We start from the raw sequence: 6,345 nt of genomic DNA on the forward strand, positions 1-6,345 counted from the left end.
CGGGGCTCGCCGGGGCGCGCGGGGCGGGGTGGGGGACGGTGTCCGCGCCCGGCCAGCCCCGCCAGCCGCCGGGTAGCGCCTCGCCCACCGCCCCCGGCCGTGGGCTGTGCTTTCCTCGTCCCGGGACTGGGGCGGGGAACCCCCAAAAAAGTCTCCCTGGAAAGTTTTGATCCTGGGTCACTCACTGGAGAAGGGACAACTGACGTCAGCAGTCTCCGGGGCCCTAGTGGCTCCATCCGCCAACCCTAAAGTGCGATACTTAGGCACCAAGTTTAAGGGGTTTCGAGCTGTAACTGAAGTTTGCCTAAAGATGCTTGCGATCCCTGATGCCCTGTGTTCCTTTTTGGAGGCATACATTCACTCAACAAGTATCTAGACAAGTATCTGGGACCCATACTAGGGCCCGGTGCAGTCGCCTCCGGCTCTTTACACCTCTTACAGTTTCATGGGGGAAGGCAGACGCCTGCAGAGGGGTCTTCTGTGAAAACGCAGAATTGGCCACCTTAGGCATCCTTCAGATCCCGCAGTGATTCATGCATTCCTAACTCAGCCAGGGCCCCCTACAAAAAGGTGGCAGTGTCTGCACACTGCCATCATTTAATAATTATTGAGCGGGAGAAAACAGACCCTCCGTGGTAGGGCTTACGGTGTACTGGGAGATGCGGACAGGAATCAAGTAACATTCTAATAAATACATACAAAATTACAGCTGTCTCAAGTCCCGTGAGGCATTGTTGCCCAGTGACATGTGTAGGGAGTGTGGCCCCCCTAGGGTGAGAAGCTTGTCTGCGTACCCACTGTCCAGCCTGGGGCTGCAACAGATATTAGCCCAACTGTCACATGACTGAATATATAGGTACAAACAGAATTAGTGCTTGGGGGGCAAGTAAGACATTTCTACAAGAAGCTGTAACGGGAGAACCTACTTGAAGGTGGAGGAAGACAAAAACGGGGTCAGGGATCTCTTCCCTAAGGAGTGATACTTGAACTGAAGTCCGGAGATGATTAGGAGAGGGGGTTGGAGTCCAGGGATGGCATTCCAGCCAAGGAACAGCACGTGCTAAGGAACGGAGCATGGTGCCTTCCCAGGATTGACAGGTGGAAAAGAGAGAGTGACCACATCAACTGAACAGCATCAGTCATGTAATTTGGGTCTGATCCCCAAAGCAATGGGAACCACTGAGGGGCTGTAAGCAGAAGGGCAACATGCAGACCCACATATCAGAATTAGGATCACTGGCTGTCGGGCAGAGCCTGAATCCGAAAGGGGTCCGCGTGACCATAGGAGGCCAGCTAGGAAACTCGTAGACCAGGCCAGGGGCTGAATTAGGGAGATGGGGAGAAGTTGAGGGAGTCAAGCAATATTTATCTCAGACAAAGACATTTACAGACACATTGCTGGTGGGAATGGAGAACGCTGCAGCCCCTCTAGAAAGCAGTTTGGTGGAAAACATGCGATCATCTGATTCAGCGATTCCACTTTTCGGTCTATACCCAGGAGAATTGAAAGCAGGGTCTTTATTTGTTTTTAAATAAATTTGTTTATTTATTTTTGGCTGCGTTGGGTTTTCATTGCTGCACGCGGGCTTTCTCTAGTTGCAGCGAGCGGGGGCTACTCTTCGTTTCCATGCATGGGCTTCTCATTGAGGTGGCTTCTCTTGTGGAGCACGGGCTCTTGGCGCGCGGGCTTCAGTAGTTGCAGCACGTGGGCTCAGTAGTTGTGGCTCGCGGACTCAGTAGTTGTGGCTCTGGAGTGCAGGCTCAGTAGTTGTGGTGCATGGGCTTAGTTGCTCTGCGGCACGTGGGATCTTCCCAGACCAGGGCTCGAACCCGTGTCCCCCGCACTGGCAGGCGGATTCCTAACCACTGCACCACCAGAGAAGAAGACATTTTGACAAGTCATAGACTTCAGAAGTACTAGGGGTATATGGAAAATAAAGATAGAAAAACCTGGATAAATAAGAACCCGTGTCCCCCGCACTGGCAGGCGGATTCCTAACCACTGCACCACCAGAGAAGTCCCAAAAGCAGGGTCTTGAAATGACATTTGTACACTCACGTTCATAGCAGCGTTATTCACAATATCCAAAAGATGGAAACAAGGCAAGGGTCCACCAACATGTCCGATGGGACGTTATTTAGCCTTAAAAACAAAGGAAATTCTGACACCTGCTACAACGTGGATGAATCCTGGAGACATGGGGCTAAGAGAAATCAACTGGTCACGAAAAGAGAGATCCTGTATGATTCCGCTTTTGTGGGGTCCCTAGGAGAGTCAAGTTCATAGAGACAAAAAGTAGAAGGGTGGTTACTTCCCAGAGGGGCAGGGAATGAATGGGGAGTGAGTGTTTAATGGGGACAGAGCTTCCGTTTTGCAAGATGAAAAAGTTTTGGAGATGACGATGGTGATGGCTGCACAATAATGTGAATGTACTTGACACTACCGAACTGTACACTTAAAATAGTTAAGATCATAAATTTTGTGTTACGTGTCTTTTACCACAATTTCTTCTTTAAAGAGAGAGATTTACATAAAACCTCCAAAGTTCTTTCCTCTGGCTCATCTGGGGTGACTTCTCTCTTGTTCATGACAGGTCTGTTTGAGAACAAGAGGGATATATGTGCTTCCACGACCCTCAGGCTTGACGATAGTAAAAGTGAAGACTTCTGCGCAGACTGACGGACCTGGACAGTTCTTTTCCTGACCAGCAAGAACCTGTACGTGACAATGGCAGGAGCTCCCAGGGCTGACTCACGATGACCCTGCAATCCTAGACACCCACTGAACCTTGCAATTCCTTTCCTCTTAAACAGCAAGCCTTCGATACACTGACAGCTTCAACAGAGAGGGCCAGAAAATGGGGCAATAAAAAGCCATTATAGAACCAGAATCGGAGAAAGTGAATTCTTCTCACACTCTCTCCGGGTCTAGAGGGCCTGCTAATGCTGCCTCACGATGCATTCGCTCAAAAAAGGAAAAAGAAAAAAATTGCGAGGGAGAACCCAGTCAACTGCTGGGAGCCCACGACACCCAGGCTCTTACCCTGATGCAAGCCTCTGGAGCTTGCCGCAGGAACAAAAAGGAACAGAATTAACTACAAGACACTAAACCGTTTACAAGAAAAACACACCGTATTGGGGGGTGACGATGAAGGCCATGTTAAAAAGAGGCTGTGAAATATCTGGAGAAACAATCCATTAAAAACAAACACACGTGGGACTTCCCTGGTGGCGCAGTGGTTAGGAATCCGCCTGCCAATGCAGGGGACACAGGTTCGAGCCCTGGTGCAGGAAGATCCCACATGCCGCAGAGCAACTAAGCCCGTGCACCACAACTACTGAGCCTGTGCTCTAGAGCCCTCGAACCACAACTATTGAGCCCGTGCTCCGCAGCAAGAGAAGCCACCGCAATGAGAAGCCCGCGCACCACAACGAAGAGTAGCCCCCGCTCGCCGCAACTAGAGAAAGTCCGTGTGCGGCAACAAAGACCCAACACAGCCCCCACCCCCAAAAGATAATTAAAGTCTTAAAAACAAAACAAAACAAAAACACATGAACAGATCCTTCACTAAAGATATAGGCGTGAAAGACAAGCCCAGGAAAAGATGCTCAACATCATTCATTGTTAGGAAGCAGGATAAAACCGCGCTGGGATTTCTGTGAAAATTGATGAGAAGGTCTGGAGTTCTCCCACATGGCTCGCAGAATTCAAGACGGTACTGCCACTTTGGAAAAGTCTGGCAGTTTCTTATACAGTTCAACTGCCTTACCGAATGACCTGCAATCCCATCACTAGCTATTTATCCAAGTGAAATGAAAACTTGTGTGGACACAAAAACTTGTACATGATTATCTGTAGTGGCTTTTTTCCTAAAGACCCCAAACTCGACAACCCAACAATCCAAACGCACCTCACTTGGGGAGTGGAAAACAAACGTAGGCACAACCGTACGACAGAACATCATGCAGCACTGAAAAGGAGCAAAGGACGCATACGTAGAACAACGCGGAGGACCCCAAGTGCATCCTGCATGCTTTCATCTGTAGGACATTCTGGAAAAAAGCAAAACTGTAGAGGCAGAAACAGATGAGTGATTCCAGGGGCTGGAGGTCTGGGGAGAGGCTAGCTACAAAATGACACGTGGGAATCCTGGGTGGGAGGTGATGGTTGTGGTGGTGATTATATGACCCCACGTATTTGTCAAAAGTAGCAGAACTGTACCCAAAAAAGTGAATTTTACTCCATGTACCTTTTACTCTATGTACATTTAAAATTAAAAAATATATATATATATGTATATACATCTCTAGAGAGTTTGTGATTATAGACCCAAAACAAGGATTAAGGGCCATATCGTCCAATTCAGAAGCCGCTAGTCACATCTGGCTATCTACACTTATACTCTAACGAAAATGAAATAAAATGAAACCCTTCCTTGTGAAACGTGGCACGAGCCACATTTCAAGAGCTGGATCTGGAGACCCACGTGGCTAATGGCTGCTGTACTGAACAGCGCAGAGGAAGAAAGTTCCCATAACTGCAGAAAGTTCTGGACTGTGCTGCTCTGGGGGCGGGGTGTGGCTGGGCTGCCTCTGCTCTCTCCTCCCTTCATCCTCCAAAGTCAGGGAATCACGCCAACATGCTCTGGGCAGAGCCGTACAAGACCTCCGCAAAAAGCGCCGATGGGGTCACCCTCCTGGCTTGAGCCGAAGGGGTCCTCGCTTGGCCTGCTGTTCCCCATCACAAGACAGGGGCCCGGTGGAAACCCCTCCACCTAGTTAGTCCTGGCTGGGCCTGAAGGTGGGCAGATGGGGCTGAGAAGCCTCAGAATCTGAAAGCGGCGGGTCCACACTCACAGCTTCGAGGGCCTGAAGCTCGACGCGCATCTGGCAAATGACTGATGAGCCCAGAGCATTCTCTGTGTTTTCAGCGCCCCCTTCCTTTTCCTGTCTGCTGAATGTCACTTCCTGCTGCTTCTATATCCTTCTCAGATCCTCTCTGCATCCCCAGTGCTGCTTCCTGTCTGCTCACTGAGTCCCTGGGGCGTTACGTCACACAGTGATGGGCCTCTGACCACTACCGAGAAGGGCTGCATTTTTGTATCACTACAGAAGACAGAGACAGACAGACAGAATGATCCTCCAAGAAACTTCCTCACCCGTTTGAGGCCCCCCAAACCTGAGAGAGATGGCCCCTGTGTCCTCAGCTCACTTGGAACAGGTGGGCTTGTTTTTCTTTTACAGCCTCCCCTGGCCACCCTGTCATTTAGAACCGATCATATTTCTTAAACGCTAATTCAGGAAAAGACATGTCTGACTTCGACACCACAGGAAACTTGTTCAAACAAAGCCGGGGTGAAAACTACTCTTGACAGAACACTCGGGTGTTGGCGCTCAGGAAAAAAAAAAGATGTTCTGTGCGTTACTCATCCATGGCTGTGTAACAGCAAACGGTTCCAAAACGTAGCAGCTGAAACCAATCAACGTGTACCATCTCACAGTGTCTGTGCGTCAGGAATTTGGGGGTGACCCAGTGGGGTGGTCCTGGCTCGGGGTCTCTCGTGAGACGCTGGCAGGGCTGCGTCTTCCAGACGTTCGCCTGAGCCTGGAGGATTCGCCATGTCAAGACAAAGCGGAATGAAGGTGCAGGGGGAGGGGCGCCAGCCCCACTGTTAACCAGCTCTGTGCCCTCGAACAAGTTACTTGGCCACTGGGCCTCAGTTTCCTCTGCTGTGAAATGGGCTTAGGGCTGTTGGGGGACACTGAGAGAGTCACTCCTGTGACCTCAACAAATGCAGAGTGTTTTGTAAAAATAGGCTTGGAAATAAGGAAAGCAAGACTCTTAGCCCGAGAGCCAGCTCCGCAGAAACCCCCAGAAGCCGCTCAGCCAGGCAAGCCTTACAGAGAATAGAAAGACTGCACGATGCCTGTTTTCCTCCCCTGATGGAAGGAAGCTCAAGGGGATTTTTTTTTTTTCCTGATCTTTACTGTGAAAACCTGGCAGGGCTTCGAGTGGTAAAACTCATGGCAGTGTCAGGGCCCCCAGGATGGGCCCCCAGGAGTGTGTGATCTGTCCACCCAGCCCTGGGTACCCCCCCCCGCCTTCCTCTTCCTGGTGGGGCACCCCTTCCTCAGGGCCGGGTACCCCCCCCCCCCCCCCACCGTTTCCTGTTCTCCGGCTTCGTGCATCGTGACTCTGCATTCGGAATCCGTCTGTCCCAACGACCTAGGGCGGCGGTTTGCCCTGTGACCTCACTGCTCTGGCAGATCTAAGACGAGTTTTGATTCTTCAGCTCATTTAGCTTTTTTCTTGCGTGGCTGGGAGTGGTGTGTTATGGACCAATG

This window comes from Lipotes vexillifer, unplaced genomic scaffold (genome assembly GCF_000442215.2).
Source record: "Lipotes vexillifer unplaced genomic scaffold, Lipotes_vexillifer_v1.1 scaffold625, whole genome shotgun sequence".
NCBI classification, from domain to species: Eukaryota; Metazoa; Chordata; class Mammalia; order Artiodactyla; family Lipotidae; genus Lipotes; species Lipotes vexillifer.